Genomic DNA, 15,471 nt, shown 5'->3' on the forward strand with positions numbered 1-15,471 from the left:
TTTGGCAAAAGCAAAAAGTATGGGTGAACAGGAAGACATAAATGAGCCACTTCCGGAGCTACCTTTTTCTTTTTCTTTTTTTTTTTTTTTATAGCCAGGACGTTAAAGAAACACACACACACAGACACACACACACACACACACATCTCAACGCGTGCAGGTTCATCATAAAATTGAAAAACAAAGACAAGATGTAAAATAAGCTCAAGAAAGCCCAGGTCTGCTCTTGGCTGCTGCAGCAGTGTGACCCCGAGTCCCAAGACCCAGACACAGGCTGTATTTCTTGGCGTCCCCTGTCTTTGTTAACTGATTCCCAAGAGTTCCTCAATCCTTCCCTAAACATGAAGTGAAACACTCAACAGGAAATTTCTGGACAAAGCCAGCCCAGAAGTTCCCTTTATCCAGTGCCTCTCCACGGTCACATTTCCTCTCGGGAGAAGCCAGAGCCTTCTGCATCCGCTGCGGACCCTGTGACCATTTGGGGAAGAGTGGGGATTGCCCAAGGGTCCTCATTTAGAATTCCCCCGTCCCCAGGTGCGGAACCTGGGGGCTGCGGTGGTCCTGGTGTGCAGGGGCTTCTGAATACACGCAGTGGGCTCTCTTTGTTGCCGGGCCTCTTTTTTGGTGTCTGCCAAGATGTCTATTTCCATTTCAAGAGTCTGGCAAATGCGGATGTGCTCGAGATGGAGGAACCGCAGTTGGTACATAAAAACTGCACATGGTACACAAACGAGATGCCTTCGGCCCTATTGAGCCCATCCTCTCTTCTTCCTCTGTCTGATTATCTGAAAACTTAAACATAATTTGACTCAGGAATATTCTCGAATGAGTGTCTTTAAGCAAAGAAAGAGGAAGTGAAGCTGTGGGTCATGTAAAAGTATTGTAGGTGCTCTGGGTTTGAAGAATTCCCAGGGCAAGGGCTGCAGAGAGATTCCACCGCCTCACAAGCCTGCTGAACTTTCAAAGCATCTTGTAAGGGAGAGATTCCTCTTCAGACTTCACAGATGCAGAAAATGAGACTTAGAAGGGTTGTTTATTTATCTTTTTTGTTTAAATGCATTTTATTAATTCTGTGAGAGTCTCACACATTTATACAATGTATTTTGATCATATCCACCCCATGCAGTTATGCACGGAAGATGCTACCAGCATTAGAGATGCCAGATAAAAACATTGTTGGTCACAGCACTGTGTCCTGTGTGTGGAGACACACACACCTTAGGAACCCATATTAACACATTGGTTTTTTCAACTGCTCCCATTTTCAATACAAACACTATAGCAAAGGGCCCCTCATACCCTGGTTATTCTTTTCCCAGTTCACCACACTGAATGCATCCCCCAACCCTGACCACAAAAGCACAAGCCAGAGCTTCCTCTTTCCGATAGGCAAGCTCTTGCCAGTTGTGGGGTCCTCACTTCTGCTCCCAAAGAAATCCACATCTCTCAAACACTTCAAGTTAACCATCTCATTGCTGCATTGGTCCTACTCGGAATCTGCTTCCATCTGGTTCCCTAACAAGAAAAGCACAGTTACAGATGTTACATGGCCACGGCCTTCAGAGCCAGCCTGCGGATCCTAACCTGCATTCACAGCTAGTTCTTGTTCCCTGGGTTTAGTGAGAAGCCCAGCAACTCAGACACAATTCTGTCCTGGTTGGGATCAACTTAGATGGACCAGATTATACAGCTCACATGGCAAGCATTTAACACCAAAGAATCACAATTATGCTCACAAAAACAACAAAAGCTAGTGTGCACATATTTCCCTGTGATTTCCCAGGAGAGAACAGTAGGCTGGAAGAACATCTATTAATGCCTAAACTTCCCCCACCTCCAGCGCACACACACACACACACACACACACACACACACACACACACTAAACCTCCCGAAGTCTAGAATGGACTGTTTGTATATTGATTGACAGCTTATGTATCCCAAGATCCAGTGAATGGAAACTTCCTTCAGTCTATAATTGCTAATAAAATGTGTTTAGGAGTTTAGAAAATAAGGGACTGACAACCAGGGCCATCCCTATGCCCGATGAGAGACTTCATTTTCTGATCAGATTAATTTATAGTTAAGTACTCCCTAGAGCATCGGGTCCCTGAAGTAGCCTGTGCCGTCTGCCCTGTCTCTTACTCCAGCCCCAAAGCCAGGCACAGATCGTGGCAGAGTGTGGCTACTTGGAAACCAGGAATTGAAGAATTGATAAAGTTCCAGAGTTATCTTCTTTACTTTCTGGATGTACATTTACTTTCCCAGACTCCCACCTCTGTGTCCTGTCTTTTAGTCTTCAAACTCTGATAACAGCTGTGCGTAGCTCACTTTGGAGGGGAGATGGCAGGCTACAGAGAGCTGGCATTAATTACTCCACTTATTTCAGAGACAACTGCGGATTTAAATGAACAACTTTTAAACCAACGAGAGTTAATTCTTGAAATTGATTTTTTTCACAAACACAAAATATAGGGTTTACTTTTTAAAAAATACAAAACTCAGTGTAGTCTTTTCTAGAAGGATGAACTAGGCTACATCCTTGCAGGATCTGTGTTTGGGTCCACCTCACCCTACACAGGAAGCCAGACCTAGTACGTATCCCTCCATTGCCTGGCTTCCTGCAGACATGAAATCATGTTCAAACTGCAAGCCTTTGACCATATTTTAAGTCGAAAAGACACCGGTATAGATGTTTCTTACAGACAAGTCACAACGCTAGCAAGACTAGAAAGTCAATCCTCACCCTTTCCAGGGGTCTTTTGACTGCTGAGGGCACCAGCTGTTTAGATCTGTATGCTGTGCTGATGAGCATCTCAAAAGGAAGACTTATCCTGCTTACATTTGTCAGTTCTTGCGCATATGCAGAGTACCTTAACTCTCCACGTTTCCTACCATACACACAAGCGTGTTTGTTCACCAAGTCATGATCATCCTATTCACTGTGTAGTCCCTCCTTCCTTGATTTTGCTTCTTTCATGACCTGATTGTGCCTTTCCTGGAAGATAACAGCAGCTACAAAGTAGGTCTGACCTTCAGGTCTCTTTCCACTTACTCCACCCATCCCCTGTGCTTTAACAAGTTCCTAAGCTGGGGGGTCTGTGCTTTTCTCAGAGGATCCCCGACACCAAGAGGACAAAACCTCCAGCATTTGCATGGTCCTTACAGAGCTCAGGGCCCTCTCTGACATGCCCCCGCCTCAACTTTGCCACTTCCCTTCTCTAGTGCCTTATTAACCACACCCTCACTGGGAACTTCACTTGAGTCACACCACAGGTAGTTCCCACAGCGTGAAATGACCTTGACCTCCTTCAGACTTGGATGCGTATTAGTTCCCCAGTTAAAACCTCATGTATTCTTGTCCATGTGGCAGATTGTTACTCAAAGTGTCAGATCCAGGCAAAGCCTGGCTCCTCGGCACTTCTAGGACTTGCCTGCTAGAATGTCAAACTTTTTGACTTGCCTGTCCACTGTGGAACCTTGTGTATGCCCGTACTCGGCAGACTGGTGTCCATTTTGACCCTGTCACCAAGTGACCAAGAAATCATGAAGGAATAAATTTGCCTTTCTGGATGAACTTCTTAATGTTTACTGTGGAAATGGATTGGTGTTATGTATTTCAGCTACGTAGTGCAAGATGTAGTGTACAGTGTTGAGTAACAATAATGACAGTAATTATGTTCTACTACAGTATTGGCTATTTCCCAGTTTCTCCTCTGAACTATGGCACCTTCATTCTCAAAGAGTTTGGCTCTTTCTGTACGTATCTGCCCACAGATCAGAGCCATGGTGCCAAACCTCTCTGGATAAATAGCAAAATGGCCAATGAAGAAAGGTTTAGCCCACCAATACTCAAAGCCTTTGATAGCATTTTCATGCTCAGCGGACTGAAATGGGACTACCTTGGGGTACGGATGTCAGGCAACATACCACAGCAAGTCTTTGCCATTGTGAGAGACATCTGGAGGCACTAGGCAAAGTAGACAAGACTTCAAGCACAGCTCTCAGTGAGACATTACGCTGTTTGCCAAAGAGAGCTGGCAGAGCTGGAATTGATCGTGGGGTTGACATTTATAAGGAAGCACCAGAGGATCTGTTCAGGGAAATGGTCACAGTGGTGGGCTTTGGGCTCTTTGGGTGACGGGTGACTGAGGCAAAGGGAACTGAAAGGGGCAGTGGTTGTCTGACACAAGAGACCAGTTCAAATTATTTTTCTGGAAATCAGAGGATCTGTGCAGTGGCATGGTGTCACCAGGGATCCTCCCATACAGCTGGGACCATCATTTTAAAGACTATGCACTCAAATGGTGCGGAAAAATTCAGCTACTCAGTGACCACACAAGTATGAGTTTGAGAACTTTATCCCGAACATCATTGAACCTCAGTGTCCTCAAACAAAAAAAATATACTTTATAAATTTTAGCTATCTCAGAATGACTGTATAGTGCCTGCTAGGTATTCAGAAAATGAGGAAACTCGTTATAAAAATTAAAGTTATTCAAAACATTATTGTAGATTGATATATATTCTGTATCTCAGAGACATCTTTAATGGGCTACGAAAAAGAAAATAAGCAAATAATTTCTGAGAGGAGCTGCAAAAGTCATGGCCTGCCATCTGGAACACTTCATGGAGCAATTCCATGTCCCCAGTATGTATGATGTTTGACACTGTGTGTGCTTATTTGTTTCTTTCCATCCTAAGACTAAATGCTTTCTGGAAACTCCCTTGATTGGAGAATTGCGATTGTACATCCAGTCCTACCTACCCAACATCATTTTTCTTAGAGCATCTCTGTACCTTGATCAGCAATAACAGGGTTAATGATGCTCTCATTCAAAGAGTCACAATTATGTTTCAACATCAGCACCCATTAAAATGAATGACAATGCATTATAAGTACTGTTTCAATTTGAAATTGAAATTGTGTCAATTAGCCTTTAAACTAGCCTAAATAAATTCCGTTTGGTAGCTTAAAATTTACTCAAATGCTTCAATTTTAGATGTGAGGGTTTTTTTTAAAGGTTTTATATTCAAAGCTAAAGATTCATAACAACAATCATATCTATTTCAATAATCTCTTATCTCAGGAAAAAAAATGACAGGGACCATCATCCCAGACTGACTGTGGTGTAACAAGAGCGACTCTTAGCCAAAAGCGACAACAGGCAGGAATAAAGCCCCTCTAGAATGCTGTAAAGGAGGGGAGGGTTTAAATTCCCTAGAACAAGAAGGTATGGTGATCTGATGAGTCTATAAAGACCACACGTTTTCAAAGCCAGCACTGGCTGCTTAGCAAGTGCGAAGCCTTGAATTTGACCCTCGGTATTAGACTAGGGAGGAAAGGCTCGCTTTAAGCTATCATCTTTAGAGAGTCTTCTACCCTCAAGCCATCAGGTGAGAGGTCTGAAGCCTGAAAACTAGGTGTGACCCTACTCTCAGTTCCTCTGGGCCTATCCTGCCCCTGCTTTACTTCCTCTACAGTTGTGTACAAGTCTACCCCCAACTTAGGTGCAAGCTTCATTGAAGACAATCTGGTTCTATTAATCTCTCTAGATATCTCCAATCTAGCAAGGGAGTTTACACTAAAAAGCCTGTGTCTATTAAAATAACGATGTTCTAGCTCATTGACATTTCCAAATAGATATGTTTTCAGTCTAATGGAATGTATTTCTGTGTCCTCCGAAATCGCACTGAAAGCCTCATTCCAAAGTGAAGCATGAGGAAATAAGGCCTGGGGAACATGATCTGGCCACCAGGGCAGAGCCACCGCGTTCAGGATCTGTAGGCATATAAAGTCAAAGTCATGAGGCAGTGTATTTTTTAATCTCTACTCTGTTCTCTCTCATAGGAAAATAGAACTAGAAGGCATCAGTCTGTAACTAGGAAGAGAGCCCTCGCTGGCATTTGAGAGGGTTTAACACCACAGAACCAATGCCAGGGAGGGACCTTAGCAAGTAAAGGCACTAACCACCAAGCTTAGCAACTTGAATTAGATACCCAGGGTGTATATGTGGAAAGACAGAACCAACTACAAATTGTCCTCTAATCGCCACAGGTACGCGCACATGCACACACACACACACACACACACACACACACACACACACACACACACCAAACAAACAAACGAATAAATGTGATGTGGTGTGAACGATAAAATAGCATAAAAACAAAACCAGGGGCCACCCTCATGTGTAAGATTCTACCTACATGACTTGACCAAATAACTTCTCCTTGAAAATGAAGATTAATATCTAGTAAATATCTTCCACTCCCTTCTATTTGCAGGGGTTAGGAGTACTGGGATTGACTGTTTCTCTGATGCTGGCTAAATAAGATGTTAGCCTTCCCCTAGTCCCCAGCTTATTATTCATAAAGCATGGATAACAATTTTCATAAAATCAGACGTCTAGAAAGCTGTCCGTAGAGTAGGACACAGCTAAGAAACCAATACTGGAAACACGGAACTTGGAGAACATTAAAATCGCCCATGAAGTTCCCCCTGGCTCAGTAGTGGCACAACTATAAGGTAAGTAACAGCTTTCTGATTGGGTTTGAGGCTTACTCCATAAAAGGGATTTCATAGCTGTTCTAACCTTGGTCAAAAGTCCACGGCTGGGAAAGTCATATCCCTAGGATGCTGTTAAAAAAAAAAAAAAAAAACCTTTGTATTTATACCCATAGACCTTGACTGCTCTCAACTCGGGACAGACAAGTTTCCTTTTGGAGTGGGCAGAAGTACATGGAGAGGTGCACAAGTGGTCAAAATCTACAGAAGAAGGAGTGTTTTGCCTTACACTGGACTATATCACCCCACTGCCACCACAACCACCACCAATACTCAGGGTACTACCAAGAAGAAGGAAAGAATGTAAACACCAGAGGATGCTGAGAAATGACTTCACACATCCATCCTAGGTCATCAAACGTGTCTAGAGCGAGACAACAAACCAGGTACAAACCTCAGCCCGAGAGAGGCCAGGTAACAAAGAGGGATGGTGGGGGAGCACTCAGATCTCCCTGAGAAGGGAAGATAGAAGAGATTCCCTGAGTGAACTGAGGGTGGGTGGGAATGGGGGAAAAAAAGCGATCAGGTTGTGGGGGCGGGGGAACGAAGGAGGAGAGTACTGAAAGAGACTACTAGAAACGGGGGACATTTCAGGGTAGGTAAAAACTTTGACAAAGGGAATCTCCTTAGAAGCTACAGGGAGGAGCCAGCTAAGACTCCTAACAATCGCAGATAAGTAGCCTGACCTGGATATCTCCTATAACCAGATTGGTGCCTAACCCATTTGTCATCAGAGAGCATCATCCAGCAGCCAATGGAAACAGATACACACCCACAGCCAAACGTTAGTTGGAATTCAGAGAATCCTGAAGAAGAGAAGAAAGGAGTGTAGGAGATAGAGGGGTCAAGAACATCACAAAAAAACTCACAGAGTCAACTAATCGGGGCTCACAGGAGCTCACAGAGACGGAACTGACAATCAGGGAGCCTGCATAGGACTGACCTAGGCCCTCTGCATATATGTGACAGTTGTGTAGCGTGGTCTTCTCGCGGGACTCCTAACAGTGGGAGCAGGGGCCGTATCCAACTCTTTTACTCTCATACTGGGTCACCTTGCCTAGCCTTAAAATATGGGGGAAGTGCTTAGTCTTACTGAAACTTGATATGCCATGTTTTGTTGATACTCATGGGAGACAGGACCATGAGTATCAACAGAAATGGAGGAGGAGTGGATTTGGGGATAGGAACATAGGAGGGATGGAGAAAAATAACAGGGAGAAAAAGAGGGAGGGGGTAAATGTGGCTGGCCGGTCATCTTTGGTCGTCTTTGGGGACTTCAGGTGGCTTCTCAGTGATATGGAGTTTTGAGTGATAACCTACCCTAGAATTCTGAGAGGATCGGGTTCGATGGTCTGCATGAGAACACTTTATAAACTGAAACCAAATACAAACATGAAAAGAAAAAAAAAAGATAATCCGTCTGACCTGGAAAGACTACTGGGGATTCCCAGAACAAGGTCATTGCCCTTGATCTCCCTTTGGCCAGGAGGAAGTTACCATCTTGGGAAAGAGAATTCCTAATCGTGGAGCCAGGAAGTGTAACCTCCAGACATGCTGTTGAAAGCATCAGCGAAGCAGTAGCTGTGGGCACACCCTTGGCTGTGGAAGTCACGTGTCCTGGTCATCTTCCCAGAGACAGGATAGAAGGCAAGAAGTCAGAAACTGGTGTCACAGACCGACAGACTTTGTCACAACAATTCTCTGTCCTAAGGGCCCTTTCATCCACCCATCATTTTTCTTTATGAAGAAGGCATCTGAGCTTGTGACCCTCGTTCGTTTGGGTCTATATTTGCATTCTTCCCTGGGATGCCCCTGTGCATACAAAGAATGAATTTAGTTAGCTTTCCTGTGTCTGCTCGCCATTGGCTAGCATCAAAAGGCCATGGGGCCCTCAGAGAGTGGAGAGGTCCTCTCTCTCCTGCCCTAACTATGCTTTGGCTAATAGCTGCTGACTTCTCCTACACACCTCTCAGTAGGTGAGTCCAGTACCCGTTCTGTCCCAGATCTCACTCCTCTGATGCCTTTGGCTCTGGCCTCTCTACCAGGCAGCCATCCTGTTGCCCATGGATGTTGTCCATAGCACCTGCCTTTGTGCATACAGGGCTCCTTTTCCTCTAACCAAGCCCTGCTCATATGCAAGCACCACCTCTATGAACTAACTGTAGAGTGTGGGGAGTTCTATCAAACAACCATTTCAGGAGCCAAGAATCAGGAGCACTTGTGAAGCATGCTGGAGGACTCCAGCAGATGGAGACCAGGGCTTGGCAGGCAGTCCCCCTCCCCAACCTCTGTCCCTATTCAGATCTTCTCCTTGTGCCATGGCTCATCCTCAGGACCATTCTCTTCTCTGGCACCTGGACTGATTCTGTTTGCCTCCAGAAACCCAGGAAAATGCACTGTGACCCAAAGATACCAAGGTAGCCCCTGTCCATGTGTTTTAGTTTTTCCAAGTTTGGCAAAACAAGGACTCATAGGAGTTATGAAACACTTGCAAATGAGGCTCAGAAAGAAACTGAAGTTGGTCAAAGTCTATCTTTGTCTCTACATTTAGTAACAGTTATATTTAACTCAGTGGAGTTTAGGAGTCATAAAACCCAGTTAGTGATACCAACTCTCACTGCTGTACAGGAGTCATTGGGCAAATGGGGGCCACGATGCTTAATTTTGCTAATTTGTCATTGCTCAGCAGATAGGAGCTATGAGGGCTGTGAATACAATGGATTTATCCTTGCATCTCTGCACTAACAAAGATAATTTGTCTCTGTGAATTCTTTCTCCCTTGGTATTTTAAAGCAGTAATAAAAAAAATGCTAGTCTCTTTACACATTCGTTCTGATTTCGTCTTCCTCCCATCATCCCTCGAGCCTTAATTGACCCTTTATTATTCTCTTGCTCCCGTCATTTCCCATTTCCAATATAGTTCCAGGCGGGTAACTCTAAGCTGTTGTTTGAACCTGTCTCGCCATAAATACAATTTGACAAACTATTTCCAAGCAGTCAGTAATGTGAGAAGGGAGGTGAGCCTCGCTTCGCGTCTCATTGAACCTCGCGCGTCTTTTCAGCGTGAACAGCTGAGCTGAGAGGAAAGGGCAATATTATTTTGCTTAGATTTCAGACAATAAAAACTGTGATCATCAACCTGGGGATAAATTTCAGGCTCACCCCTTCCCTGTGCTGATAGAAAAAAAGGTCAGAGTCGTCACAAGAAGGATGGTATGCACGCAGGACAAAGCCCTATGAGTACAGCTGTGTGCAGGAGTGTCATGGACCACCAAGCTGAGGAAATTTGGAAGAGAAATTAGATTGCTCATTGCCACCTCTCCCACTAAATTTGGGGAAAGAGGTGAAGACATGGGGTTGGTTTGACATGCACAGATATGCACAGGTCTTAAATATGCACAGATCATTCTTTCTTACAGCATAAAACTTAAGAACAGTGACTTTCCTTCAGTCTTTCTGTGGACTTTGAGTAGCAATGGCCCATCAGCTATAATATAAGAAGAAAAGCCATTTTTACATATTGGAGTAGAAAACCGTTTTTAAATATCTGCCTGTGACATGTTTTATACAGATTACATTTTCCCTTTATAGTTTGAACTGCTGCTTCCCTTACTATCAACACTTACCATCTATACTTTCCTGCCAGGCTTAATATGGTCCAAATAGGCCAACTGTCACAGAGCTGAGAAAGTATACACTGGGGGTCTATAGTGCTCTGCACTCACTTGTCACCAGTGCTAGCACCACCAGGGGAGGATGTGTCCAGCCAGAGGGAAGCCACGATACACTACTTGGCTGATCCAGGCAACGACAGGAGCCACACTGGTACCTGGTATCTGGACCCCTCTGTTCAGCAGTCATCCACCATGTTCTGTCTACTACCTCTAGAGTGACTTTCCTGAAGCTCCAACAATAAGCACCAGCCATGCAACTATCCTTTGGGTGCTGTGTTCCATCCTTCTTCATAATGACATGGGTAGTTTTACTTGTACCACGGGGCTTAGCAACTTCGGGACATGGTGTTCTCATCACTGAGTCAAGAACGTTCATCTTTTCGTTAAACGAAACGCTTAGGGTTTCCCTTTGGCGTGTCTAAATTGCCATCTTCACTCCTCTTGTGCTTTGGGCCATTATCACGTTAAATAAATGTGTTATTTGATCGTGACATGATCACGTGACAGCTTGACAGTTGATTTGAAAGCATCTACTAAATGACAATGGTCAGGTGCAATATACACCATATGTCCATCGCATAAAGGATATGATTCATATCCCACACAAGTCAGAGAGGCCAGTGCAGGGCTTTGTCATCCTTCTCAAAACATCCAGGGTTTATAACTTAAGAATACTATTTTAATTTTCCATTTAATATTTTTGGATTGTAATGAAATGGTGTAGCTAAGACTTCAGGAAGTGAAACCATGAATGTGGAGGGAACTACTTACTTTATGTACCTACGAACTGTGAGATATTTTGCTTAAAGAACTCCTTGCTTGACAAGGGACATCCTTTCCAAAGTGAATTTCTGCCTTACAAATTATGGACAAAAAAATAGGTAAAGTGGTTTATACATTGTTTCAATCCCAAATACCCTATAATAGGCAAGAAGGCAGGGGGAAACTCTGTTTAAGACCTCACTAACTTCCCAACCTGCCTCTGCATTTTTGTATATTCTATACCATACCATTCCTATTTGTCAGCCTAGTTAGAGTCTATGGAGCTTCCATTTGGGTTAGGCACTGGCTCTTTATTGGTCTCTGTGCCTCAACTTGATTCTTCTTACCTCACAATTACACCTATTCATGGAGCATATGCTAACATTTCACCACTCAAAACATCCAGTGAAAACAACTTTCCCCCATTGACCTGGGGGCCATTCAATTCCCCCTATGGTTACACCCAAACCAGGAAATTCTAATACGAACATTACTTGGAGCCAAGAGCACACTATAGTCTAATGGGACTACACATGAACTATGACCGAGAAACAAGAGGAATAGGACTATGGTTGAAGTGGGAAATAAGTTTTGATATAATATGCAAGAAAAGTGATCAGAAAGAGAACCACAAAATGGGTAAGAATGCTAAAAAAATATTCCCTTATTAAGACTTCCATGTAATATGTCAATGGGAAAGGCTTAAGATGTAGTTCATGAGTAGAGTATTCACTTAGCATTACAAAGCCCTACTTCAATCTTCTGTAAACACAGACACACACACACACACACACACAGAGAGAGAGAGAGAGAGAGAGAGAGAGAGAGGCAATAGCATGCCAATCACTGTCAGAGAACAGTCTTCAGTGGCAGGACACAAGATATCACCACCATGTCATTCTCCCCTAAGTGAGCCTTAGTGCAGTGAGTAAAGAAATGTACTATAGCCTCCCCAACAGCACAACTGTAATCAATACACAAGCATAAGCTGGCAGGCACGCAGAGAACTGAGAGTGTTGTACATGCTTGTAGAACGGGCATGAGTTGGGCTGTTCCTCAAATGGTGGCAGCAGAGTTATCATATGACCCAGCAATTCTACTCTGGGATACATAACCAAGAAAAATGAGAACTTGTGTCCCACAAAACCTTGTACATGGGTGTTCACCATAGCATTTTCTATTGTGGAACAGTACTATTGTGGAGCAATACTATTGTGGAACAAAAACTATTGTGGGAAAGGGTGGAAACAGACCAACGGTGGGCGGAGGAATGCATAAGCAAACTGTGGCATGACCATGCAATGAAATACTATTCGGCAATAAAAGGAATAAAGTACAGACAAATGCCACATTGTGGATGAACGTCAAAAACATTAGCGTAATCGAAAAAGCCAGGCGCAAGTACCATATGATTCTGTTTCAAAAAATGTTCAGAAGAAACAGAGCTACGGAGCCAGTTTTTGGGTTCCAGGAAGGAGAACAAAATTAGGAGAGGGACCAGCATACAGGGGTGGCTTATCAATAGGTACAAACACTGAGCCAAAAGGTTTTCTATGTGCAGTAGTAATGACTTCATTGCTCTGTAGATACATTTAAAAAGTATACAATAAAAATAGTGTATCTTCTGTCATCAAGCTGTATTTGACAAAAGTAGTAAACCACAGGGTAGAAGGAAGGTGTTTTAGAGATCTGAGCAACTGGCTATGTCTGGCTATAGAGATGGGAAAGTCTATTTCCCGGAGTTGGAATCTAAAAATGCTTTCACTATCATATAGAGGAAAAACTCAGGAGATGTCCTCACACAGATTCCCCACAGGGTGTGTGGCTGCCAGTAAAGCTGGATTCTCAGGGAGGGGCCAGGTTGGCCTGGAAAAGCAGAATTGGGGTTAGGGGTACAAACAATGGCTAGTCTTGATGGCCAGGTTGGCTGGATTTAGAATCACCCAGGAGATAAACATTTGGATATGTCTGTAAGGGTGTTGCCAGAGAGGTTTAACTGAGGGGAGAAGACCCAGCCAGGAAACACACCGTGTCATAAGACTCACTGTGTCCCACACATACAGAAGAGAAAAGAACACAGGTGCCTCACACGGCAAAAGTGGGGGAGGAACACATGTCAAAAATGTTAGAACTAGCCTCACGCTTTCTTCCCTACATTGGGCCCTGCTCTCAAGCCGTGAGTCAACAGCACCTGTCTTTTCTGAAGTTCTTCTTGTCTGATTTTGTCACCGCAGTGAGAACTGTGACTAATACCCAGGAACCCTGAAAGAGGCAGTGTTGTAGCTGGGGTCTGTATGTCGTGTGGTACACTCACCCCTTCATCTCCTGGGAACCTGTGTGTTCTCTTGTCTGACTGGATGGGTCTTCCTGAATCAGGGAGGGTTACCTGCTAAAACCTACTTCCCAGTAACATTTAGACTTGACTGACTAAGATTTGGTCATGACTGCCAAGCCAAATCGACACCTAAAATTTACCATTACACGGAGTGAAGACATGGGTGCATGTTTCGACATAACCCTAAGAGACTGATTTGGGGAGAGATGTTATTTTGTTGAGGCCATATAATTAATATTTAAGTATGTGGTACATTTCCACCCCAGACTGTCTCCAGTCATTTGAGTTGGCCACTTTTTGTCTCCTGGTGCCTGCCCTCCCTGTTTTCTGCTCCCAGGACTCAGGCTGTTTCTATTTTGATGGTTTATATCTGTCCTGGCAGGATTGCAGTTTTGTGAATGAATAAACCCTAGGCTAGGAACATCTTGACATCTGGTCTACAATGATATAACTTCTGGAAAAAAAATGGTGAGAATATGAGAAACGACTATTCTCACATTTTTGAAACCTACCCATGGTACTCTTTTTGATTTAAAAAAAAAAAGATTTTAATGTGTGGACGTTTTGCCTGCATGTGTGTCTATGTACCACATTGAGTGCCTGGTTCCCAGGGAGGCCAGAAAAGGGCATCAGATCCCAGGAACTGAAGTTATAGACAGTTGGAAGCCACTTGTGGGTTCTGGGAATCAAAGTGGGTCCTTAAGAAAGTCAATAAGTACTCTTAGCCACTGGGCCGTATAGTGGTATATTATTTGTGTTTTAATAAATAAAGCTTGCCTGAAGATCAGAAAAGCAAAGTGGCCAGTCCCTGGATCTTATCTCTACCTCAGACTGAAATGGGTGACCCTGCCTCCATGAACCCTAAAACTGAGACTGAAACCCATCTCCTCCTGTCTTATATTCCTCTCTAGTGCTGGGATTAATGGCATACACCACCACTGCCTAACTTCTATGGCTAACTAGTGTGGCTAGTGGGATTAAAGGTGTGTGCCATCACTGCCTGGCCTGTATGGCTGACTAGTGTGGCTGCTTTGCACTGATCTTCAGGCAAACATTTTTTTATTAAAACGCAAATAAAATACCACTATAAGATCATCTCTCCAGCCCTTAAAAACAGTACTTTAGTCAAAAATCAGATTGACCCCAGCCTACTGACCTGGATCAGGTCCCTGGGTAGCTTTACCTCCCTCTATGTTTCCCTGGGGAGTCTTTGGGTTGTTGAGGTCACTGTCAGAACAAATCCTACTTAGCCTCAGACTGTAGATAAACTGAAGACTGTAAGTTCTAGCAGACTCTCCACAGACACTGGAGAGTAATCCCATAAAGGGATTAAGATGTAGAAAACTCAAGACTGATGTCCCCTGTTCCTGCTTCTGACATCCTTCTGTGTCAGCTAAGATTAACTCCCTTTTGGGCCCCAACTCTACTGCCATATTGCTTGGCACACTCCATCATCCCTGGCATCCACTGCCTCTCTCCACCCTTACCCCTGCTGGCAATCTGTGAGTCAGGATGGGGAGAAAGGGATGACTTGTCATTACCATTAAGACAACCTGACATAAACACGTGTGCTTCAGAAACCTGATCTCCTCACTAATAACTTCAGGCTAGCTTGTTCAGACGCAATCACTAAAAACATATCGCCTAGTTTTATCACCAAGAACAAAAGGCAAAAATACTCCCAAGACTGAGTTAGACCTTGAGAACCTTATCACTCTGTGTGTTCCAGAACCACTAAGGTGAGGCATTTGTGCTACCAGCCTAGGAACTAAGAGGAAACTCATATCCCATGGGTGGGATCTAAGGTGCCTCTACTGGCTGGGACTCAGGGATGAATCATGTTACCACACACCAGAGCCCAGAGAAGTGATAGGGCGGGAGCCTGCTCTGAGTCAGTGGCCTGCCACGTGCCAACACCAGATAGCTCATCCTGTTCCAGGTGGGAGGATGAAAATGGCCTTTAGAACCATTCCATGACTCACGCACGAGGTGCCACCAACCTTCATACCAAGTGTTCTGGAGAAAGTGATGTTTTGATTCTTACTTCCTTTTTAGCTCACAATGCTGCTGGATATGTAAATTGAATTTGAAAACATTACGTATAATTTCCAAGTGGTTCAAAATATTTA

General features: G+C 44.0%; 1 long non-coding RNA gene across 1 annotated transcript; it reads left to right on the plus strand.

Annotated features, from left to right (window-relative positions):
- Window positions 1-6,654: 6,654 nt before the first annotated feature.
- Window positions 6,655-9,393, plus strand: LOC148121201 (uncharacterized). Its single transcript, XR_015738507.1, has 2 exons — window positions 6,655-6,957; window positions 8,058-9,393. It is a non-coding gene; the product is annotated as an uncharacterized LOC148121201 (long non-coding RNA).
- The last annotated feature ends 6,078 nt before the right edge of the window (window positions 9,394-15,471 follow it).

Source organism: Myodes glareolus, chromosome 8 (genome assembly GCF_982192425.1).
Source record: "Myodes glareolus chromosome 8, mMyoGla1.1, whole genome shotgun sequence".
Lineage (NCBI taxonomy): Eukaryota > Metazoa > Chordata > Mammalia > Rodentia > Cricetidae > Myodes > Myodes glareolus.